At 43.2% G+C, this 25,871-nt stretch overlaps 1 long non-coding RNA gene across 3 annotated transcripts; it reads right to left on the bottom strand.

The window, feature by feature from the left end:
* Positions 1-7,917: 7,917 nt before the first annotated feature.
* LOC143828806 (uncharacterized) lies at positions 7,918-14,157 on the bottom strand. Of its 3 annotated transcripts, none has more exons than XR_013227889.1 (4): positions 14,010-14,157; positions 12,377-12,552; positions 11,439-11,566; positions 7,918-8,280 (listed from the first exon to the last, which is right to left on the bottom strand). It is a non-coding gene; the product is annotated as an uncharacterized LOC143828806 (long non-coding RNA). The 3 variants fall into 3 exon arrangements; XR_013227888.1 differs by having other exon boundaries at positions 12,413-12,552; XR_013227890.1 differs by having other exon boundaries at positions 11,439-11,563; positions 12,413-12,552.
* Between the last annotated feature and the right edge of the window lie 11,714 nt (positions 14,158-25,871).

Here is a 25,871-nt window from a genome sequence, read left to right as displayed (position 1 = left end):
CTTGTTGTTCAGTTAAAATTAGACTGAGAGCAGCAGTTGCTGAGTGGGCTTGACCTGGAATGCAGTGGCCCAGATTGTCAGCCACTGTCCTCCGTTACATGGCAAAGCAGTGCGTCCTCTGGGAAGTCAGCCAGTAAGTTCGCCAGACAGGTGACAGCCTAATGTGAACTATCTGGAAAGTAAAGATGGAATGCTAGAAGGAAAGGGCAGGAAGGCCTAGATCACCACATCTTCCTAAAGGCTCATGCCATAAGGCATGCTGTTTTAGCATTATTTCAAATACAAATTAATTGGACTTTTTAAATGAACCAGTAGACATAACAGACATTATTTTGCATACTGAGATAATATTTTCTTTATATATGAAGATATCAGTGAATAGCATTTCCCAATAAACAGACAGCACAACCTGCATCAGATGCCCAGAGAGCAACTTGTTTGCACTTTCTACTTTCTAGCCATAAATTAACAGCTCTCTCTCTTTGACTCTTCCTCTGCTTCTCTAAAATCATCAAATTGTTCTCTCCTCTCACTGCTGTCTCCTCACAGAGGGATAGCCTTCTCCAAATTAAAAAAGAACCCTTAATTTGAATAACAAATGAGTGATTTAATAAACAAAAAATCCTGTTCTGAATTGAGACTTACTACTTAGGTGTCTCCATGTGCCTTTGGTGTTTGTCCATGAATCCAACTACTCTCACAAACAGTTCTTGAAAAGATGTTGCTAACTACACAAGCACAGAAGCCAGCAGTGCATTCTGTCCAATGTTCATTTTAAAGGATGTGTTCAACTTCACAGGTACAAAGAGAAGAAAAATTACAAGTGACTGTGTGCTTCTTGTCAGCCAGTTTTAATGACCTGACCACGACCACAGGGGATATGTCTGTTCTCTAGTAAATACAGGAACCTGGGCTTATTCTGCATCTCTTGATTTTCCCGCTTTTATTCTTGCCGATCTCCGCCTGATTCGGGCTCGGGCATTATGAGTGATCTGCAACAAACATTATTTCTGAAACGAAACAGCTTTAACATACTTGCATCATCTGCATCACATTAGTTTAAATCGATTACTGACATTCTGACGTACTTCCCACCAGAGTGCGCCTGGATATGTTTTTTTTATTACCGTATTTGTACACTTTTCCATGTCTGTGCTGTCTCAAACAATCTAAGCTCTCAAAACAGAGCTGAACAGCGTATTTACCCGTGAAAAAATTATTCCCCCTTTCTTTCGACTCTGTGAGTCGACCAATCAGCAGGAGATAAACACGTCCATTGGAAAGGGGGGGGGGGTTATCGACCAATCAGCAAGAGAGAACCACGCAGTGTCAGCATTGGAAACGCGAGGGTTGGTTGACCAATCAGCAAAAGACAGTTCCGTAACGTCACCATTGGGGAGGAGCAGGGGGGAGGAATGCCGGTTAATCCGAGTGCCGAGGACATCTACACGTGGATCCTTTGGTGCATCCGGTGCGAATTGGTGGATATTCCGGAAAATAAGCACTCCCTGATATTCCGAGGCAAAGGTACGGTGAATGCGGGTCGAGGCATGACGGTTGCAGATGGAAAATTTCCATCGATGGAAATCAAACTGGAAATCGATTTCAGTGCAGATGGGAGGGACTGAATCGACCTGGGAGTGGAATAAAAGCTCCGTGCAGTTTACACCCTGGTTGTGTTACTTAAGCTGCTAGTGCAATAATATGAAAGCTGCTGAGCTGTGCTCAGAAGGAACTTCACCAGAGAACTCTGAGGTGGTCCAATCAATTTTTCACCTTGTATGTAATAAAGTGAGTTCAAGCAAGGTAAGTATGCCTGATGACCATGTTTGTCTTGAATTTCTCAGAATATCTAATTAATATCATGTTTGTTTCTCTGTGCTACTTATTGCAGTGCACAGACAGTTGAAATTTCTTCCGCCAAACAGTCACACTTGCTGTATGAATGATGAAGGTTATTTCTTTCTCAGAGCTACTAGGGTGTGGGGGAAGTAGCTGTGCTATGTGGCTTGTGTTGTGGTGTTGTGGTGCTGAAACCTTCCTCTGCTGACTGTGTTTAGCTTCCTGCTTCCATGGGGGGTCGAATGCAAACTTCTATGCTTGTTGTACCACTCTGCTTTTCCTTTCTTAAAGTTTTTGTTGACTTTCTGTGACAGCTGTGGATCAGTTCCTGCCTGCTGAGAGGTACCAATTGTCTGCCTCTGTCTAGTCTCCAAGTGAGCATTTTAATGACCTATAAAACTGCTACCTTAAATCTAAGAAGATCCCATCAGAAAGGGTAACGATCCCTGAAAAGACAGCCCCAATTGGATAAAAAAAGAAGTTACAGGGGGACATGCATTTCACATTGAAACCAATGGAGAACAAATTAATATAAAGAATATACAAAGGATCTGAGTAGTGATCCATCTAGGTTTGCATCCTGTTTCATGTATGGCCAAGCAGTTATGGGAGAGCCAACAACAGGCATTTCCACAATATTGCTTTCTAGTACCAGCACTCAGAAGTTTGCTTTAAGGCCCTTCGCTGTTTGGGCCCCATATATCTGATCACCTATCGCCTTATGCTCCCCGCAGAGTCTTGCTTTCTGCAGATACTAACCTGTTGGTGATTCCTGGTCCACAAGAGGTTCATCTGGCCTCAACTAGGGCCCCAACCTGGTGGAATGAGCTCCTGGAAGAGCTAAGAACCCTGCAGGAGCTGTCACAGTTCCACAGGACCTGTAAAATGGAGTTCTTCCACCAGGTCTTTGGTTGAGGTCAGGGTGTGGGAAATTGCAGGGGCCCCTCCACAACCATCAGCATCCCTGGGGACTGGGGCCCTGAGGTGCTGATGGAGTGGGGGGAGATGGGAGGTGGAGGAGAGGAGGTTATTTTTCTTGTCACCAGAGTAGGTCAGGATTTGGTTTTATGGTTTTTATATGTTTTTATGTAATGGGGTTATATTCTTGTTGTAACCCACCGTGAGTCAATTCTGAGAACAGCAGGTAAGAAATCTAATAAATAATAATGAAGAAGAAGAAGAATTTGTTCTTATATGCCGCTTTTCTCTATCTGAAGGAGCCTCAAAGCGGCTGACATTTGCCTTCCCTTTCCTCTCTCCACAACAGACACCCTGTGGGGTGGGTGAGGCTAAGAGAGTCCTGATATCATTGCTTGGTCAGAACAGCTTTGTCAGTGCTGTGGCAAGCCCAAGGTCACCCAGCTGGCTGCATATGGGGGAGTGCAGAATCGAACCCGGCTCGCCAGATTAATAATAATATAAATATAGAGACTCCTTTTAGTTCCCATGGCTAATAGCCAAGGATGTCTCACAGGCCTTAAAACATCCTAAATATCAATACAACATCTCCTACGACTACTTATTACATCAACCAACCAATAATCCACCAAAGCAGTCAGTCTTTCTACTAGGGATAGTCAGCCATTTTTACAAGATATCTGCCTTTATTTAGAGGCATTACACTCTTCATAATGGAGCTGATTGAAGACTGCTGTGCTAAATTCTTTTAAAATTAGAAGCCCTTTGGCATATTCTGTTTGTCATGGCCAATTCAAGAATATTAATGGTTGTGTAGAGAGGGTGACAGGTAAAGCTAGCTGGTAGCAGTCATTCCTGTAACTTTGTATTTCTTAAGTTAATTGTGACCAAACCTATCTTTATTTCAATTAAAAGGGAACAAAAGAGCCAGCATGGCACATTGGTTAGTGGTTTACATTGAGATCAGAGAGAACCAGATTCAAATCTCAATTCTGCTATGAAAGTTCACTGGGTGATCTTGACCCCACCCCTTATACATTGAGCCTAGCCTATCTCACAAAGTGGTTGTGGAAATAAAATAGAGAAGAAAACGGTGTGCATTTTTTTGGATCCTGGCTGGGGAGAAATTAAATAAATTTTAAAAATAAGCAAATAAGCAAAAAATCAGAACTGCTACTTCTGCGTTTAAATTACATTTTCTCATAGTGAAAAATGTACTGCAAAGGGTTAAATAAATCTTACGGATGCCATCCTCAAGTTGTTAATTGGACCAAAATCCTACAATCTCAGGAGCCATACATGGACTTTGAAACTAGAAACTAGAAAAGAGGTAAAATAAACTTTAAGAGATTTTCTATATTAGGGTCGAGGGCAGCAGAAGAGTCAGTGACTTTCTTTTTTATTTGCAGGAGTACCTTATCAGTTCTTGCCCATTCCTGCATCAGACAGCATGCATTAATAAGGGAATGAAATGTAACATGCCCAAACTTCTAGAAACATGGTCAAAAACAATAATAGAGAAATATGAGCCTGAACTGTATCCATAAAGTACAGCTTCAGTCACTCCAGTGGGTCCCAAAATGAAAGATACACACAAAGGCAGCAATTTTATTTATGAAGCTAGAAGGCCTCAGGTACAAATCTTTTCTTCCATGGGAAGAAAAGACAGCTGATAGCTTACTTATGTAAACCAATTTACTTTGAGAAGTCAGTTTTCATGAGTTTTTGTCTCCAAGGGAAACTCTGGGGGCATTTTGTGCATGGATATATATATACAGAAGCATGGTTTTCAATCACTGTCCACCTAGTTATGAAGGATATGTATATTTTGTGCAGCATTCCACTTTCTAAGACAAGTGAATGACTTCTGGCCTCAGGCTAGATTACACTTGCATATATTTTAAAGGAAAACACTGAGAAATATATATATAATCTTTGTACACTTGTAGTCCAGTATATTTAAATCCAACAAAAAGCAGTCCTTCTGCATTTCTTCAAGTACCCAAAATAGTATTCACTTATGAATTTTTAAATTATGTAGTAGTAGAAGAAGAAGAGTTGGTTTTTATACCCCGCTTTTCACTGCCTGAAGGAGTCTCAAAGCAGCTTACAATCTCCTTCCCATTCTCTCCCCACAACAGACACCTTGAGGTGGAGCTGAGAGAGCTCTGAAAGGACTGCTCTGCATGTGGAGGGATCAACCCAACTTGCCAGATCAGAAGCCACTGCTCTTAACCACTACATTGCACTGGCTCTCACACCACACAGACTGCTTTTTTATTTGTATAGTTAAAGGTAAAGGTATCCCCTGTGCAAGCACAGAGTCATGTCTGACCCTTGGGGTGGCGCCCTCTATTCCCTTCCCCAGTCATTAACATTTTATCCCCCAGCAAGCTGGGTACTCATTTTACCAACCTCAGAAGGATGGAAGGCTGAGTCAACCTTGAGCCGGCTGCTGGGATTGAACTCCCAGCCTCATGGGCAGAGCTTCATACAGCATTTCTGCTGCCTTACCACTCTGCACCACAAGAGGCTCTTTTTGTATAGTTATGCCCTGCTTTTTTCCCCAGTGGGAATCAAAGCAGCTTACAATTTTCCCCTTCTCTATTTTATTCTCGCAACAATCCTATGAGGTAAGTTAGGCTTGTTGTAACTGCTTTAATTAACGTTGCTATTCTTCCATTTTTACCTTTAATGATTGTTTTATTTATCATGTTGTTAACTGCCTCAAGCCAGATTGCTGGGTGGGGCAGTCATAAAAATCCAATAAATAAATAATAAGAGAGAGCAATGCCTTGAGGTTACCCAGCAGCCTTCCACGACAGAGTAGAGATTCAAATCTGGCCCTTCTAGATCCAGTCTAACACGAACAACCATGCAATAGGCAGAGTTTGCATCAAACCGTTTTCTGAGACCACTCAAGACTGGTCCACAGACTGAAATGTGACGTTAAACGTTTCTCCACGAGTTGTTTTGTTTATGTTGTGGTTAGCAATTACTTCAGGCTACTGTACAATAAATTGCTCTGACATGATGTTTTTCAAAAGAAATCTCAAAATATTTTTATTTATTTAACTTACATACCACCTTCCCCAGCTGTTGTCATCTATTCTTCAATGGTGAAACGTTTTCATTTCCCCCCCCCCTCATACTTTCTTTCTTTGCATTTTTAGCATGCCACCTTCCTCCCCACAAGGACCCAAAGTATACACAACTTGATTGCCTTAGCAGTATACACATTAAGATGCTTATACCTTGAATAAATCCGTTGATCTTATTGGAGCCCCTAGATCAGGAGTGGCCAAACTGTAGCAGGGGCTCATGGGAACTGTAGTCCATGGACATCTGGAGAGCCACAGTTTGGCCACCCCTGCACTAGACTCCAACTTTGTTCCACTCCTTTATCTGTTAACAGTTTGTATTTATTTATTTGATTTATATACTGCCCTAACCAGCATTACCAGATTACCAGATCCTGAGGAATAACTGGAAATGGACCCTTTTTCCTTCTTTCTGTGGAAATGCACTTTCAGGTACTGGCATAATTCATGAAGTCTCTGATCCAATAATAGGGAATTCTCCAATCAGTTGACTGATACTTTGTGAAATTGAGTTTCAGGACTAGAAAAGTTTTTTCTCCCAAAATAACTAAAAGGAACTATGGAGAATCAGCTACCACAGGAATTCATTCTCCTTATTTCTACATGGCTAGACAAAGTAGTGGACTTAGCAAAAATGGCAAGACTCACTAACATGGTGAATAAGAAACCACCGGAAGAATATGACAAACAGTGGAGTAACTACCTGGACTTTCTTAAGAAAGACAGCAGCAACTGTTAGGTTAGGACTAATATGCAATGGGAACTGACTACATATTTCTTGAGATAATATCAGACTATACTATGTATGGTATACATGTATAGATGATGTATAGACTATGTATTAATAATTACTTATTAGCTGGTCGCTTTTTTCTCTTTTATCTTTCTGTAAATGCTTTATATAACAATAAATAAAATCTGAAAAAACTCTAAAAAAAAAAAGGAATTCATTCTCCTGTAAGGGAGAGAAAACTGCTCAGCTGACTGGAACTCTGTTCAGCCTGGCTCCCCTTTAGCCACTGCCACCATCATCACCACCACAACATGGTGTATCCAATGAAATCCCTGCCTGACCCGTCTGATCTCCATGTCTTTTAATCTGCTACCATTAGAGGCTTGACCTGGGTACTTTCCTACTCTCTTTACTGGGGTGATCTTGAGGACTGATACCTTCAATTGTGTACTAGAGGGATAAGGGGTTTAACGGCTGCTCCTCCTTGTGTCTCAGTTCTCAGAGGGAATCCCAGACTTTTCCCATTGTCCTTAACAACACAATCAAAATGGAATACCGAGGTAAAGGCTTAATCCTTCATGCTTAGGACAAAATGATTAAAGAGCAACTGTGCTTAGAGAAACTATTATAGAAAGGTGTTTTCATGCATGTAAACTGTGCAGACCCAATTATTAAAATGCTAACATGAAATTCTGGGCTTCAGGGGCCTAAGTAGTACACTTTTTTTCTTCAGCGATTGCCACTTTGCAAAGACTGCCCTGATTGTTCAAAGGAGGGTGCTTGCCTTCCTCATAAAAGGACTTCTTTGTGTGTTGGAATGTGTTCTCCCTCAAAGCACTCCGGAGCGATTGTCCTTATTAAAATTCTAAGCCTCCCTATGCACTTGCCTGTTTTGTGTAGGTTGTTATCATTCCACAAGAGACACATTAAGAAAAGTGATTGGGAAGGGAGCTGGTTCACAATATCTCCAGCTGAAGTTGTAAAAGATTTCATATTCTGCAGCCAGCACATTCAGGACAAGAGACCATTGTTGACGACACCACCCACGGAACATTCAACAAGCATCCCTGCCTACATTCTCTCTCCATCTATCTCTCCCTTGCACATATGGGGGGGGGGAGAGATTTGGACACACTGGAGCTCACTATTAAATTGATTAATCCTATATCAAAACCCCAGTTAGCCAACGAACAATTTCTTCCATTAGCTGAGGTGTGTATTCATAAGAATTTTTCAGGAAGAGCTCAAACTGCACGTTTCTTTATACATTCGTGGTTTGAAGGCAAAAATTCTAGGTAAAATGAAAACAGGACAAAACTGCTATTATATTGAAATAAATACTTGTTTAATTTATGAGAGAGCAAGAAAAGATACACACATCTCAACAAGGGGAAATTATGTGGCAAGGACTGAGCCCGCATAAAGGAAGGAACGGCACATGCTGTGTAATCTTGTCTTCAAATCATGGCCCTTCCCATTCTGACATTGGAAGCGCACTGCCTCCCCACGTTTACTGCTTGCAGCATAGATTCACTTATGTCATCAAGTCCTACCAGGGAAATCAAGGGTGACACAAATCCATAAAGGGCTGCCATAGCCACACTTAAGGGCCAAGCAAAAGCTATCAGCACAGCCAGCCACATGACGCTCCAGAACAGACAGCAGAAGCTTGTTGTAGGTTGTTCCCTGACAGCAAAGAGGAAAAAAAACAAAAGGGGGGGGGTTGAAGGTTGCCATTAGAAACATTTTAAAAATCACATTTCAGGCCTAAATTCATGGAGCAATATTCCAAGAAAGAATATGCAGTAACGATATTGTACACGGCTAAATCACATTTAAAAGTTGTGATTCAAACCAAGGTTTCAGCTTTGTCCACAATAACAGACTTCAGATTGGAACTATTTTGTTTTTCATATGTAGAATCTATGGATTATAGACTATCATCAGGATGATCTGCTACCAAACAGACCAAGTAGTCGATAGGCCTGTTCAATGAGCAGATCCACGAAAAGCTTCATTAACAGGACCAAAGACTAAATAAATAGATGAATAAACAGAGTCAGGACACAGGGAAATGCCACAAACTCCCAAGGGACATTAACGTCATCCAGTTCTAACAAACTGGTGATCCCTGGCCCAAAACAAGTGTGTCTGGCCTCAACCAGGGCCAGGGCCTTTTCTGTCCTGGCCCCGACCTGGTGGAATGTTCTGAGTCAGTTCCACAGGGCCTGTAAGACAGAGCTCTTCAGCCAGCCATTTGGCTGAATGAACATCAAGACAACGTTGGTCAAGCATTGATAGAGCTCCCTACAGGGATATCAACCCCTGAAACCAAGAATTAAATGCTCTGGAATGAACCAATTGACAAAACATCTGGCATGATTGATTTAAATTTTTAATGTTTTTTAGGTATTAATATTATGTTAAATGGAAGCAGCCCCAATTAAGTCATTCACTGTTCCCTGCTTTGAGAGGAACTGGAGCGAGTGTGCATAACTGTGGCTCCATCTTGGATCACTGGCTAACTGCTGTTCTATTGGGACAGCTGTTTTCATGTCCAGATATTTTCCATTCATTGAAAAAAGCTGTCTTTTTTGCACCTGCACCTTGTATGGATTTGCAAGCTGGGGGAATAGGAGACTGGGGAGTGTTGGGTTTATATATGTCATGTGATGCCAGCAAAGCAGTGGCAAACTTGAAAACACTGCTAAAGTGCCACTGCACAGTGCAGCACGTGGCGACCACAAAGACAGCAGAGGCAGGGAAAGAATGCACACGCCAGCCTTTCTCCACTTTGGTATCATTGAGAAGCCCCTGAAACATTCTTCACACTTTGAGAAACCCCACAAGTGGTGCGGTCATGAAGAATATGGTTGGGAAGCAAGCTGTGTACATGCCCATCCAGGGGACCTCCTCTTCCCACCCCCTCCAGGCCCAACTTTGGCCATTTGGGAGGGAGGTGTGTGTGGGTTGACATGACCATATATTGTTATGCCACCCGCTAAATGTTTACGCAATTTAAAAATATATGAAAAATTAATTAAGTCCCATTCATTCAGGAAACCCTTCCAGGGCTGTCAAGAAAACCCAGGATTTCATGCAACCCTGGTTGAGAAAGCTTGGCATACACTCACCAATGCATAACTACTGCCAAGCCAACCAAGCTACTGAGGCCTGGTTCTTGACATCTCTGAGGCATTCCAACTGACAGGAAGTTTCAGTTAGAGCAATAGGGTGGGCATGAGTCTGTATCCCACATGTATGTGTACGTGTGTGTACGTGTGTGTGTGCGCGCATGCACAAAAGAGAGAGACTATGGTGTGCATGTATGGGGGGGGGGGGTTGGATCTGCAATGCATTCACTGATGGTCATTCAGACAGGTAGCTCTAAGCCTCTGTGCCAAACTACATGTTATGCTTTACACAGATTTTCGCAGGGGGCAAGCAACCTTATTGCAGCTCCCTGGGGGCAATTCCTGTTTAAAAGCACAATAGGAGCCTGATTTAGATTGATATTGCAGTGCAGGGTGCAGCGGGGCTCCTGTCTTCTCTCTCATGCCTTCCTGAGGAGCCAAAATGGTCTCCAGTGGATGTCTGCACATATATGTTCCAGTTTCAATCTCCACCCAAACTGGGCCACTGCTTTACCTTTACACAGGAGTTGCCACAGGGGATTCGCAACTGCAAAAGGCCTGCCATTCCCTGTTGGTAACTCATCTAAAGTTTAACATGAAATTTGGCCCTCAATCATTCTCCTGTGGGTTGGCCCAAGGTGATTCAGTGGGACTTTCTCCTGGAAGTCCAGATTGCAGCTTACGGTTTATGTCCAAGGGTAACTCCTCTGGTAATCAAGAGAAAAAGTGGCCGTGACCTTACTGAGGGCCACAGTTGGTGCGGCGGGTGAGTGGGGCCAAGAGAGGCATGGCTGCATCTGACCCAACATCAACGTGTGCACTCCACAGTGGTGTGCTCGGGTGGCAGTGTAAGGGGCAGGCTCCAGGAGGCGTCTACTTAAAGCGCCACGCACAGGAACTTGCCCCTTTCACAGCTAGAGAGCCAGGAGACAGCTGCCCACTCTCCTGCCCTGCTGTAATTGTTCTGGTTTCCTGTTTATTTCATCACAGCAGCGGAATAGGGGTACAAGGTGGAGTGATTTATGGGGGACCAGTCTGAGTACTGGGACCCTGGGGTCATGGGTCTCTGTAAGAGACCAGCAAACACTGAGCATAGCCTTACCTGGCTGGGAAGATCAGGAGCTTGAAGCCAGGAGGAAAGCGTGGTTGAATGAAGTGGACACCCAGCAACCATTTAACTGGCCTCCTCCCAGAGGAGGGTATCAGGGGGCAAGGGATCCTTCCTCCCGGCTGGGAGGGAGGGGGACCCAGGGAGCCTCTAGAGCCCATGTCAGCAGCTGGACAGCTGCGCCAGGGTTACTCTATACCTCGTGCCAGGCCAACCCTCAAATCATGTTGGCCTTTTGGTTGCCAAAGAAGACTTGTGTATTGATTGGCCCATACACCACCCTGCCTGTCAACACATCCTTGCTGAGAAATATAGAGATACAAATGTTAAATCTTTAAATCTATAAAGGATGCCATGTTGAAACACTATGATATCCTACATTCTCCTGTTAAAACCCACTCGACATGGGGTTTTTTCACACTGTGTAGCTATTTTAAACTTTAAAAGATATCTGATTGGGTACATAAACTTGAAGGGATAGCTATGCTCTACAGTTGCCTTTAAATTCTTTGACTGCTGACACACAACTTTTCACATATCTAATGGAATATATAAACCATGAATATTTTGCACCAAACCCAAACAAATCTATCCATGTATACTTTGGAGGTGGTGGTGAAGAAGCTGGCAAAAGTTCCTGAGTTGGCTTCTTTTCCTCCCCATAAGCGTCCTCATATGCATCATCAGCTTCAGACATCGATTATCAAACAGGTCCTACTCAAATGCTCTACTAGTGACAACAAAACATAATCAGAGACAAAAATGTACAAATAAGATGTCAGACTTTAAAATGATTCTATGTGAAGTGCAAAATCAGACTAATCATGCAGCTCTTATGGTTGGCAGCAGCTCATAAGGTCTTCAGCAACTAAAAGTATTCTCTCCCACTCCACTCCCCCAGCTCTTTTAACTCAGAGTGGCAGGTATTATATCTGGGATTTCTGCACAGAAAGTATGGCATTGAATGCAAAGGTTCCATTTGGCTGTGACAATGTCCTCTGATACCATGACCCTTCAGCCAGCCCAATAAATAAATCCGGCTCCAAGTGTTCCACCAGCAGAAGACTCCTTGCACTGGCAGAAGGTTTCACTGGCAGAAGGTTTCACTGGTGGTGGAACAGAACCTTTCGATCCAAGTGTCCTACCACTAATCAAATAGATCTTTCCTTATTCCTATATCTAATAGCCGAGGGCTGGTTCCCACATGGATAAAGGCACCGCAGGGCCAACTGTGGTTTCAATTTAGGGTTCCATAAATCTATGGGAACATTCAAGGTTTGCAGCAAAATTAAAATTATTTATTTAGAATATGCAATGTGCTCGATCTGGCTTGGTGGTGGGAAGTGCTGTCAAGCCACAGCCAATTTATGGTGCTCTCACAGGCAACAGATAAGCACAGGTGGTTTTGTCACAGACAGACTCCTGTTTTCTATCCCAAATCTGATAGGTTTCCTCTGTCATGGCCCAGAACATCATTTTTGCTTGTGCCTCTTAGGTCCGGCTCTCACTCAGTGCTGTAACCTAGACTACATTTTCTTACTTGGTAAAATACTTGTTAGCAGCAGAGACAAGATACCTTGATCTGAGCCAAAGTCTGGATGCTCCCCCAGCAGCTGTTGTTCTGATTAGAACACTGTCTCTAGTTGAAGGAGACTTACATGAAAAATAGGTCACAATTAGGATTATTTTGTTTAATGTGGAATGTCCTTCTGAACCCTACAAAAAGTGAAATGAAAATATAGATCCCTCAGAAATATCATGAAGTAACCTCATATAAGATCAGAGAAACATCTTAAGCAAGAAAAATCATCTAACAACTTGGAAGAACCATCCTGGTAAGCTTGCTGGCTTGATATTCCCAGCCATGATGCATGAATCCCCTTTTTACATTTTTAGAAGACACACATGGGACTGGAAAATATTTATCTTATTTTTAACTCCCACCCATTTGGGAAACCCTTCCCAGGGCTGTCAAGAAACCCCAGGGTTTCACGAAAACCTCATTAAGAAAGTCTGGTTTAAACAGACACCAGAGACAGGTCAATTCAGGTGACCTTAAGCCTCCACCCAGAGGACATCCACTCTCTGCAACTATTTGCCATTAACTACCTCAGTGCAGCCACCCTGGACTTACTGGGAGGTCTCTCATCCAAGTACTAATTGGGGCTAACCTTGCTTAACTTTAAAGATTGAGTTAGCCTAGGGATGCCAGCCTCCAGGTAGGACCTGGGGATTCTCTGGAAGTATAGCTCATCTCCTTGGAGAAAATGGCTGCTTTGGAGAGTGGATTCTGTAGCATTATATTCCACTGAGGTCCTTCCCTGCACCAAATCCTGCCCACTCCCAGCTCTACCCACAAAGTTTTCAGGTATTTCCTAATCCAGAGTTGGCAACCCTAAACTAGCCTAGACCATCTAGGTCATAATAATTGGCTTACAAAGGTTGTGGGGAGGGGGGTGCAAAATGTACAGAAAAGCAGAAAAATCATTAAAATTAACAAGCTATCAAAAACCTAGACAGAGTTTTAAAACAGCACAAAACATTTAGTGGCATAAAGTGATTCTCATAGAACAGTCCTTGGGATAGGAACAGATTGTAAAACACTTAAAAATATCAACCCCTTGGTGAAAAGCTTGTGGGGGAGATGAAACATTTTGACCCAGCATCATAAACAAGTGGGGTACAGCCTCATCAGGAAGGGGAAGGCATGAAAGAGGCATTCTGTGCAGAAGAAGGCAATGCCAAACCTTCTCTACTCATCTCTTGTCTTGGCCACCCCATGGCTGGGAGTGCTGTGTGTCAGATGCAACTCAACAGCACATCCTTCTTAATTTTTAATGTGCTTCATTTCTACACAATGTTACCAGTAATGTTGTATAGCCTCACATGCAGTTTGCTTACAAATCTGTCTCCATACACCCACTCATTTTGTGGTTGTATCAGAATTCCAAAGTTATCTCCAGGCTTGAAAAGGTTGGGAATCCCTGGTTTAAGCCATCATGGCTGGACAGAGTATAGACTTAAGCAAAGAACTGAGGTTGCTGATTCTGGAGTCAAGGCACAGTGATAGCACAAAATACTTAAGAGTCAATTTTTGCTTTTGAATTGGCCCTTTGGACTTCAAAGTAAACCCCCATGAGCACAAATTAGTTATCCTTAAGGAAATGACTTACCTAACAAAGATATAGAATAGTTTTGAAGTGTTAGCTATTCTGAAGACATAAGAAAGCTTTTGGGCTGAAGGACTTTGCAAATATTCCATGTGACTCCTCTCAGAAATAGCTTGAAACACACAGGCTATGCTAAACATCATTGTTTCTAAGTAACCAATATGATGTCATATACAGAGGCCATGACACATTATGCCAGTTAGGTAGGAGCTGGTGAAAAATTAATAGAGACCCAGGTGTTGTGATGTTTTGCAAACCCAAATTGGTTTGTTGAATATATGTAGGAAATTATAGGGGGGATTTGTCTGGAAATTTGGGGTTACAAATCATATCTCCTGGCAATTCTGAATCAATAGCTGGGAGATAGATAATAGATAATGATGGTGAACAAATTGAAACCTAATTTAGACAAAATGTACAGCTTACGTTGAATGGCGTGGCACTTCCCCATGATATTGAGGCTCGCATCTTGGTCCCAGCTCTACATCTGGTTATTCAGTTGTTTTGGGGGACCATGGATGTATTTTACCAGCTTCAACACTGGCTCACCAATTGCAGCTGTTCTTGGAAAGGAAGACCAAAATCATTTTGCATCCATCCAAACCCACTAAAGTTAAAGTAACTTTTTAAAGATTTCACCTCCGCCCCCCAATACAATTATAAAATGCTGTTTTTTTCAGGTGAGCCATGTCTCAGTGGTAGAGCTTTTGCTTAGTATGCCAAAAAGTCCGAGGGTCAGTTCCTGGCATCCCCAGTTGAAAGGAGGAGGCAGTAGGTGATGTGAAAGACCTCTGCCTGAGACCCAGGAGATCCACTGCTAGTCTGAGTTGACAGTCCTGATCTTGATAGAGCAATGGTCTGGTGCAGTAGATAAAAGGCAGCTTCATGTGCTCAGATGACCCTAAAAAGCCTACATCAGGAGTCCTCAACCTTTTGGTACATGGAGGCCACACTAGCATGCCCAGTGCCTAAAGAGGGCCACATCTTAAACCAATTGTAACAAAATTATGAACCTACTTATTTAGATCAAAAGTAAACAAAAGGAACCATGGAGACTAAAACAAACGATGTTGCTATTGTCCTTTGTGGAAGAAAGGGACAGGATGAATAGCAGTACATGGTACCTCTTGAGGCAGGAGGAATAGTATGGGTCTGAGGGTGATAGCAGCAGACAAGTAGGTTGGAGGGCCACACGGAAAGAGGTCAGAGGCTGCATATGGCCCGTGGGCCTCAGGTTGGGGACCCATGGCCTAAAACATAAAGGATGAACTGCTTCCAAGAAACCATACATTCAGCTGTGCCGCTCAGGCCCCTTTCCAGATGTCACTCTCTGGGTACTTTTCAATAATGATGCCAAGACTGTGGAATACCATCCCAGAGAGACTCCTGCCTCATATCCAACAGCATTTTTTCATCAGGTTACAGCAGTGCCCTTCAGTAGAGCATCTGGCTTTCTTATTTAAAGGCATTAGCTAATTTCTAACATTTCTGCTCAAGATTGCAGGGAGAAATATCAACAACCTCAGATATGCAGATGATATCACTCTAATGGCAGAAAGTGAAGAGGAACTAAGCCTGTTGATGCGGGTGAAGGAGGAGAGTGCAAAAGTTGGCTTGAAACACAACATCAAGAAAACTAAGATCATGGCATCCGGCCCTCTCAATTCCTGGCAAATAGATGGGGAAGAAATTGAGATAGTGACAGATTTTATTTTCCTGGGCTCCAAGATCACTGCAGATGGGGACTGCAGCAAAGAAATTAAAAGACGCTTGCTCCTGGGGAGGAAAGCTATGGCAAATTTAGACAGCATCCTAAAAAGCAGAGACATCACCCTGCCAACAAAAGTGTGTTTAGTCAAGGCTATGGTATTCCCAGTTGCAATGTATGGCTGTGAAAGTTGGACCATAAGGAAGGCCAAGCATCTAAGAATTGAGGCTTTTGAACTCTGGTGCTGGAGAAGACTCCCACGAGTCCCTTGGACTGCAGGGCGAACAAACCAGTCAGTCCTAGAGGAGATCAGCCCTGACTGCTCCTTAGAAGGCCAGATCCTGGAGATGAAACTCAAATACTTTGGTCACCTCATGAGAAGGAAGGACTCCCTGGAGAAGAGCCTAATGCTGGGAGCAATTGAGGGCAAAAGAAGAAGGGGACGACAGAGAATGAGGTGGCTGAATGGAGTCACTGAAGCAGTAGGTGCAAACTTAAATGGACTCCGGGGAATGGTAGAGGATAGGAAGGCCTGGAGGATCATTGTCCATGGGGTCGCGATGGGTTGGACACGACTTCGCTCCTAACAACAACAACATTTCTGCTTCTTTTCTGTGTTGTTTGCTTGATCAACTCTCTTTTGAACATCCACACTGTGTTTTTACGCTCTTTTGGCTGTTTGTTGCTTTTTTATGCTAGCTTTTAAAAATAGAAATTATTAGACCAGGAGGTGGGGGCATGTAAGCCAAAATGAGGATAAAGTAGATCAGGAGATGAACAAAAGAGGTGGGGCTTTGTACATCTAACAGGGTTGCCAACTCTGTCTAGGGAAATATCTAGAGATTTGGGGTTGGGCGGGAGCCATAGAATCTACTGTGATCCCATACACGCTACCTTCTGAAGATGCCACTTCTTCCATGGGAGCTGATCTCTGTAGTCTGGTGATCAATTGTAATCCCAGGAGAACTCCAGGCCATATCCTCACTTCTCGCTGTAGCTTGAGAGACATGAACACCAGCTCTAGAGAGGGGGAAACCTACCACAGAGAGTAATTGGCTGCCCCGTTGAAGCAACTGGGAGGGGAGGAAAGGGCCAGGCTCCTTGAAATTGGTCTCTCCTTGCAAGTCAACTGGCCAAGAGGAATGACAGCAATAGGAGAAGATGCTGGTCATTAGTCCAGTACCACTAGCAACTCAGCAGCAGTTGTGAACATGGATTTGTGATGAGGTGATTTACTGCAGGATTCCTCCCTCTTCTTAAAGTGCTACATAAGAGCAGCAGCAGAAGTGGCAGTAGAAGGAGGAAACCATCAGGCACCTAAAGGCAAGGAGAGAACATTAGATTAACAACAGTGGTTGCCAAGGTAACTTGTAAGAACTCCAACCTTTTCAAGTTCTTCAAGGGTGATAACAAGCATGTGGGTTAATGGGCACTCCTAGCAAGCATTACATACCTGGACTTACAAAGTGGATTTTTGACTCAAGTTGCTTGTCAGTTTCCCAAGAAAACTTAGCCATGGGCTAAAAGGATGGGTATGGGCTAGTCAGTAAAAGAATAGGACACTTCTTCCAAGGGTGGGAAGGAAGCAATACAGACCTTCGGGGGGGGGGGGCTTTATTAGGACCACTGCTATTTTAATTTGTTGATATATTAGAGAATCAGAGGTTGGAAGTGAAATAGTCCATTTTGAAGACACCAACTTGTGCTCCAAGACATACTCTCCAGATGTGTGAGAGGGCTACAACATGGCAAAATGAGGTTTGATGTAAGTAAGTATAAAATATGCTAATTTCATATATGGATAGATAGGATCTGAACTGGAAGGGACTAACAGGACAAAAATCCTGGAATCGTGGTGGACAGCTCAATAAAAAAAAAGTGTGACAGTGGTGGTCAGGAAAACACATACTGTGCTAGGAATTACTGGGAAAGGATCTTAAAGTCATTGGTGGTATGACAATACATGAAACAATAACATATATAAAAACTACAACTCTGGGAGAGAAGTGTTTAATTTGCTTCCTGGCATTCTGAGGATCATTAGGCCCCTTTCACATTACCTTTGTAAACCTGATATTTACCATTGTTGGCCACTTCCAAGAACAGTGATACAGGGACAGAAGGCTCCCACAGCAAACCATCCTGTTAATGAATCATCCTTGAAGCACTATGGCCATTTCAAACAGTGCCACTTCCCCACCAACACTGCCCTTTTTCACCGCACAACCTTCCTCACCCCCTCTCCCTTTTTAGTGCTCTAAGTGCTATAGAGCTAAACCAATATGGTCTCTCAATGGAGGCAAGGCATCTCAGTGGTGCCACAGTGAAGTGCTAGATTGTTTTAGCACTACAGGGCTCGGTTTAGAGCATCTGGAGGGGAAGGGTGAGGAAGATCACACAGTGAAAAGGGGAGGGGGGGAGTGGCATTGTAGGAAGTGCCATGGACTTTTAAAACAGCACACCACAGCGATTCAGAAGCACAACGGAGAAATGGAAGCAGAAGAAAGCAGTTTCCCTCAAAAGCAGCTCAGGCTGCTAAAATGGCTGTGTCTGAACTGACACAAGAAATCCATTAGCAGCCTGCTCCTAAAACAAAGGCTGGTCTAAAAAGGGCCTATGACTGTGGAACTAGTTGTTCTTGCTCACTTTCAGCCTGCCTGAATAGGAAATAACAATTTATACGTTCGTGATTGGTAGCCCGCAGAACAGAAGAGTTTCCTTAGCATCAGTGCAGCAGTCATGTCAGCACGGAAACCATAGAGATTTCCCAGTGCCAGGGCATTAGATGTTTTCCGTAGAAGAGAAGGAAGAAGGATGCTGCTTAAAGCAAAGAAATTCACTCCTTTATATCCTTTCAGAGGGTCGCAGAAGAACAGCTAGATTCCAGTCATCTGGCAAAGGAGACTGACCCTCAACAGCCTATACCCAAAAATTGGTTCTGTTTGCAGGGGAGGGATTTGACCAGTGGCTGTTGAAGCATGCTCAAGTAGCTTTTGCTATTGGCTTTTAACTTGGAGAAAATGTGAACCACCACCACCACCACCAATTAGAAAATAGGGAGTACCTTATAAAGGAACCCATAGAATTGGACTCCTTGAGCTAATGTACTTGAAACTTGGAGGTTATTTGGAGAACAGGCACCATCGGTTTCCTGCAAATTGGATGTGATTAGCTTTATAAATAGGCCCTACCAGCCCCAAGAAAGATTCCCTACAGGGAATAATGGAACCAAATAATATTGGTATCTTGGGGGGAAAACAGGACACTAAACCGGTATTTGGGACCAGAATAACCAGGAATACCAATATTTTAAAGTTACAGCCTCCAAACGTTTAGGGTAGCTCCACGAAGCTCTTCCTGGGCTCCCTCCAAATTTCAAAAATGGGGGTCCAATCCTAGGGACTCATAAAGAGGTTGCCCCCATCTCCATTATATCCAATGGATAGTCTGTCCCATAGGATAAAATGGGGTGGATGGGGGCACCCTCTTTGAGAGCCCCTAGAATTGGACCACTTGGCCCAAACTTTTTTGAAATTTGGAGAGGAGTCACATAAGAGCTTCCTGGAGCTACCCTGAAAGTTTGGAGGCTGCAACATAACCTCTCCCCAGGCCCCATGAAAGGCGGAAAAGCCAAAATTCCTATTAAAGTCAATGGTGCCATTGACTTTAATGGGTGTCAAAGCACTCCAAAGCAGTCTGGATCACTTCAAAGTGGGCTTCTCCAGCTCCAGGTTTTTGACTAATGGTACAGTTCGGACCACTTCGAGGCGATCTGTCTCCAAATCAGGGCTGCTTCAGAGAGATTTGGCCTGATTTGGACCGAATTGGACCGAGAGCCAGTTTGGTGTAGTGGTTAGGAGTGCGGACTTCTAATCTGGCATGCCGGGTTCGATTCTGCGCTCTCCCACATGCAGCCAGCTGGGTGACCTTGGGCTCGTCACAGCACTGATAAAGCTGTTCTGACCGGGCAGTGATATCAGGGCTCTCTCAGCCTCACCCACCCCACAGGGTGTCTGTTGTGGGGAGAGGAAAGGGAAGGCGACTGTAAGCCGCTTTGAGCCTCCTTCAGGTAGAGAAAAGAGGCATATAAGAACCAACTCTTCTTCTTCATTGCACAACTCTATTAAGCCCTAATAAACTGACTGTGCTCATTGGTACATTGCCATCTCTAGACTTTTCAATGGCCCCCAGGAGGTTCAACATTCCCCGTCCCTTAGATGGGGTCATTCCTTATTACTAGATTAAAGCATAGATAATAAGCCTATTAATAAAACCAGGCAGAAAAGGGGTTGCCCCACCACAAAGAGGCCTCCAGTTTCTATTTATTCATTCTCATACAAGGACGAGCGTTCTGCCGCTAGGAATCAACTGCCCACAGAGAAGGGAAAGGTCCAAAGATCATGGTGTGAAAAAGGGTGCCTGAATACATTAATTGGGCTAACATTAACTGGGTAGCACAAGGCTTCCGTTACTATAGGAACACTCTTTTCAAATGTGAATTGACTGGGATGGTTTTATATTTTCTCAGCTGTGGCAGGGGTTTGTTCTGCTAAAAGTTCTGCTAGACAGCATTGTGAAAAGGAAGGGCAACTTGGTGGGTTATTCAGAGCTGGAGACATATACGTCTGCTCATAATGGATAGGGGGCAATGTATAATCCACAGTGTGAAATTTTCAGGCTGTGTGGATGGATGCACAATTGCCAAGAAGCATTCACTAACCATGATGAAGCTGGTTGATTTGCCTTCCTACCACCTTGCTCTTGTCTAATGTCAAAGAAAAAAAAAATCAAAACTTTTTGCCTTGTGATATATGCAGCTGATATATGCATATATCACAATGCATATATATATATTGTGATATATGCAGTGATATATGCAGCTCTTCTTCTAGTTCTTCAACATGCCTGGTGAGTGTAGATGCAGATAAATTGACACAACTAACACAAGATACCTTCTCAGAGCACATTTCCTCTATTACTTTAACCAAGCACTTTTTAACATATACACCATCAGAGAAATCTACCACTCCCAGCAATACATGATATTGTATCTCAGCAGCATGATATCTGGCCCTCACAGTAAAGAGGTTCTCTTCAATACGCTTTCTAAAACTACTTTGCTGCAAAAACATTGATTTATAAGAGTTTATCTTGTTCATTCACACCTCTCCTTGATATATTGAGTAGCTCTTGTGACAGGATTCAGCCTTTTAATATTTACTCCTTTAATACTGAGACAGTTTCAAGACATATCAAGCAAACTGCTTTATCCTTATTTAAAACAAAGAAGTACTCAGTAGTCCATTTGTCATTAAAGACACGGTACTCATCAGCATTTTTTGTTTCTTTGAAACAGAACTTCCTTTTGTAGACCTCTTTTTTTTAAAGCAGAGCAGCAGTTGCAGAGTTTCAGTGTTATCCTTGAATAAATAAAAATATTAGTATAATTTTAGGGGCCTAACTCCTCACTTTCCCACTCCACTCTAAAAAAGGTAAAGGTAAAGATATCCCCTGTGCAAGTACTGGGTCATGTCTGACCCTTGGGGTGATGCCCTCTACCGTTTTCATGGCAGACTCAATACGGGGTGGTTTGCCAGTGCCTTCCCCAGTCATTACCGTTTACCCCCCAGCAAGCTGGGTACTTATTTTACCGACCTCGGAAGGATGGAAGGCTGAGTCAACCTTGAGCCGGCTGCTGGGAGCCTCATGGGCAGAGCTTCAAACAGCATGTCACTGCCTTACCACTCTGCACCACAAGAGGCTCTTTACATCTATAGTAGACTACTGCAATGTGCTCTGCTTGAGGCTAATCTTGAACAGAAACTGCGGCTGGGGCCAACTATCAAGAAAAAAAATATGATCCTGATATTGCAGCAATTATGCTGGTATCCAATCTGCCTCAAAGCCCAATTTGGAAAAAGTGTATGAGAAGGACTATTTCTTCTCTTATATTTCTGCCTGGTAATTAAGAGCAGAGGAAGCAGCCCTCCTGACCCATCAATTAAAGAAGCTCATTTGGTAGGTGCATAAGAGATGGAGTTTTCAACAGCAGCACCACAATTGCACCACAAGCACCACACGCAGTAATGGGTGAAGGAGGTGGGGACCCTAGGGGGAAGTGACCATGTCCTCATAGAATTCCTTTTGAGATGGGGAGCCAAGGAAGCTTGTAGCCAGACGCGGATGTTGGATTTTCGTAGGGCAAACTTTAATAAACTCAGAGACATGATGAGTGTCATACCATGGACGAGAATGCCGGAAGGGAAGGGAGCATGTGAAGGGTGGGCGCTACTCAAACAGGAGCTATTGCATGCTCAATCAATGACTATCCCAGAAAGACGAAAACACTGCAGGAGCTCTAAGAAGCCTATTTGGATGAACAGAGAACTTCAAGAGGAACTAAGAAAGAAAAGGAAAATGTTCAGGAAATGGAGGGAAGGACAGAGCTCTAAAGAAGAGTACCTACAGGTTACTAGGCACTGTAGATCAATCGTCAGAAAGGCCAAAGCTGAGAGTGAGCTAAGATTGGCCAGGGAAGCCCATTGTAACAAGAAAAGATTTTTCAGTTATGTGAGGAACAAAGGTAAAGTAAAGGAGGCAATAGACCCACTGTTGGGTGCGGATGGACAAACTCTAACGGAAGATGCAGAGAAAGCAGAAAGGCTTAGTGCCTATTTTACATCTGTTTTTTCCCACAGGTCAAAGTGTTTAGGCACATCTAGAGATGGCCATAGCCAAAGGACAGTGTCTGGGTGGCAGGTTAACATGGATAGAGAGGTTGTCGAGAGGCATTTAGCTGCACTGGATGAGTTCAAATCCCCTGGTCCGGATGAAATGCACCCGAGAGTACTCAAAGAACTTTCCAGAGAACTTGCACAGCCCTTGTCCATCATCTTCGGAACCTCTTTAAGGACTGGAGATGTCCCGGAGGACTGGAAGAGAGCAAATGTTATTCCGATCTTCAAAAAAGGGAGGAAGGATGACCCGGGAAACTACAGACCAGTGAGTCTGACCTCTGTTGTGGGGAAGATAATGGAGCAGATATTAAAGGGAGCGATCTGCAAACATCTGGAGGACAATTTGGTGATCCAAGGAAGTCAGCATGGATTTGTCTCCAACAGGTCCTGCCAGACCAACCTGGTTTCCTTTTTTGACCAAGTAACAGGTTTGCTGGATCGGGGAAATTCGGTTGATGTCATTTACTTGGATTTTAGTAAAGCTTTTGACAAGGCTCCCCATGATGTTCTGATGGATAAATTGAAGGACTGCAATCTGGATTTTCAGATAGTCAGGTGGATAGGGAATTGGTTAGAGAACCGCACTCAAAGAGTTGTTGTCAATGGTGTTTCATCAGACTGGAGAGAGGTGAGTAGTGGGGTACCTCAGGGCTCGGTGCTTGGCCCGGTACTTTTTAACATATTTATTAATGATCTAGATGAGGGGGTGGAGGGACTACTCATCAAGTTTGCAGATGACACCAAATTGGGAGGACTGGCAAATACTCCGGAAGATAGAGACAGAGGGTACAGAGGAGAGCAACGAAGATGATCTGGGGCCAAGGGACCAAGCCCTATGAAGATAGGTTGAGGGACTTGGGAATGTTCAGCTTGGAGAAAAGGAGGTTGAGAGGGGACATGATAGCCCTCTTTAAGTATTTGAAAGGTTGTCACTTGGAGGAGGGCAGGATGCTGTTTCTGTTGGCTGCAGAGGAGAGGACACGCAGTAATGGGTTTAAACTTCAAGTACAACGATATAGGCTAGATATCAGGAAAAAGTTTTTCACAGTCAGAGTAGTTCAGCAGTGGAATAGGCTGCCTAAGGAGGTGGTGAGCTCCCCCTCACTGGCAGTCTTCAAGCAAAGGTTGGATACACACTTTTCTTGGATGCTTTAGGATGCTTAGGGCTAATCCTGCGTTGAGCAGGGGGTTGGACTAGATGGCCTGTATGGCCCCTTCCAACTCTATGATTCTATGATTCTATGATTCTATGAATTATGGAATAACCCCTCCAGACAGATGCAATTTTATATAGTTTATTAAAATGGTAAACCAACTTGAGTTCCATAAGGAAGAGAGGTGGCTAATAACTATTTTAAATAAATAAATAGGGGATGCTGCCTTTCTTGTGTGACCATTCAGTAAACATTAAATTTCCATAACCTTTTTGTGGCTGTAGGTCTGTTTGTAGCTGTTGGTGATTAATGATACTAAACACATAAAATGACAGCAAAGAAGAGCTACTTCTTTAAAAGGAAAAACTGACATATGGTGGCAGTCAGGTAAAATATTGTATAATGTTGGACTTGGACTACATAGCAGGAACCTGACCATGATAGATCTGACCTATGGGCATGTAGTAGGCTAGTATGGGATGCAGTTATAAATCACTTCTGAGAGCAAGAAGAATATATAAAAATTGGTTGATAAGAGTATAAGGAATCAACCACTGAAGAAAAATTGTAAAAACGGAGTATATCTAGAAACCATTTTGGTTGGTCCTTAAAAAATTATTGATATATAAATTTTTTTGTACCAATTGCCTTGGAAAGGTTCTGCTTTTCTCAGCAACCACCATAATGACTTGATTCTACATAACTTGTATTATTCATTCACCAAGGATCAGTTGCTTACTAGTTTTTAATAGGTTCCCCTCCACAAAAGACAATGTATGGTGTTGTGGTTAGTGTTTCAGACTAGGATTTGGGAGGTCAAGGCTCAAATGATCTTTTTGATAATTAGATTAGAATTTTATAATTGTTGTTGTTAGGTGTGAAGTCGTATCCGACCCATCGCGACCCCATGGACAATGATCCTCCAGGCCTTCCTATCCTCTACAATTCCCCTGAGTCCATTTAAATTTGCACCTACTGCTTCAGTGACTCCATCCAGCCACCTCATTCTCTGTTGTCCCCTTCTTCTTTTGCCCTCAATCGCTCCCGGCATTAGGCTGTTCTCCAGGGAGTCCTTCCTTTCATGAGGAGGCCAAAGTATTTGAGTTTCATCTTCAGGATCTGGCCTTCTAAAGAGCAGACAGGGCTGATCTCCTCTAGGACTGACCGGTTTGTTCGCCTTGCAGTCCAAGGGACTCACAAGAGTCTTCTCCAGCACCAGAGTTCAAAAGCCTCAATTCTTAGACGCTTGGCCTTCCTTATGGTCCAACTTTCACAGCCATACATTGCAACTGGGAAGACCATAGCCTTGACTAGATGCACTTTTGTTGGCAGGGTGATGTCTCTGCTTTTTAGGATGCTGTCTAGATTTGCCATAGCTTTCCTCCCTAGGAGCAAGCATCTTTTAATTTCTTTGCTGCAGTCCCCATCTGCAGTGATCTTGGAGCCCAGGAAAATAAAATCTATCACTATCTCCATTTCTTCCCCATCTATTTGCCAGGAATTGAGAGGGCCGGATGCCATGATCTTCGTTTTCTTGATGTTGAGTTTCAAGCCAACTTTTGCACCAACTCCTTCACCCGCATCAAGAGTCTTAGTTCCTCTTCACTTTCTGCCATTAAAAAATTCTTTAATGGCAGAAAGAATTTTATTATTAGAATGCTTTATTTGGTTTTATATGTATGGTTTTTTATCTTGTATGTAAACCACCATGAGCCAGTATTCCTGGGAGTGGCAGTATATAAATATGATTATAAATAAATAAATAAATAAATTTCTCACTCAGTTATGTAAGATCACTAGGTGACCCTATAACAGTCTTCAGATTACAACTGCCATGAAGTCATTTGATAAATGAAGGGGGGGCGGAATTCAACAAACAAAATTCTTTGTCCTTGAGTATCAATTGTTGGGATTCAAGTAGGGTTGCCAGGTTCCCCCTGGCCTCCAGGAATGGGAAACTCCTGGAAATTTAAGCCTGGAGAGGATAGTCCTCAATGGGTATAGTACTATAGTACTACCTAGTTCACCATTCATTGTCTTCCAGGAAACTAATCTTTCTAGACTAGAGGTGAGCTGTAATTCAAGGGGATCCTGGCATCCCTAGAGTCAAGCAGCTAGGAGCTATGATGTTACTCTGCTGGTGGTTCTTTTTCTAACATTCTGTTCTTTGTAATTACAGGTTTTAGTATTTACTGTAAATCAGTGGTCCCCAACATTTTTAGCATCGAGGACCAGTCAACACTTGACAATTTTACTGAGGCCCGGG

The sequence above is a fragment of the Paroedura picta genome, chromosome 2 (genome assembly GCF_049243985.1).
Source record: "Paroedura picta isolate Pp20150507F chromosome 2, Ppicta_v3.0, whole genome shotgun sequence".
NCBI classification, from domain to species: domain Eukaryota; kingdom Metazoa; phylum Chordata; class Lepidosauria; order Squamata; family Gekkonidae; genus Paroedura; species Paroedura picta.
This window is presented reverse-complemented; position numbering and strand designations above follow the sequence as displayed.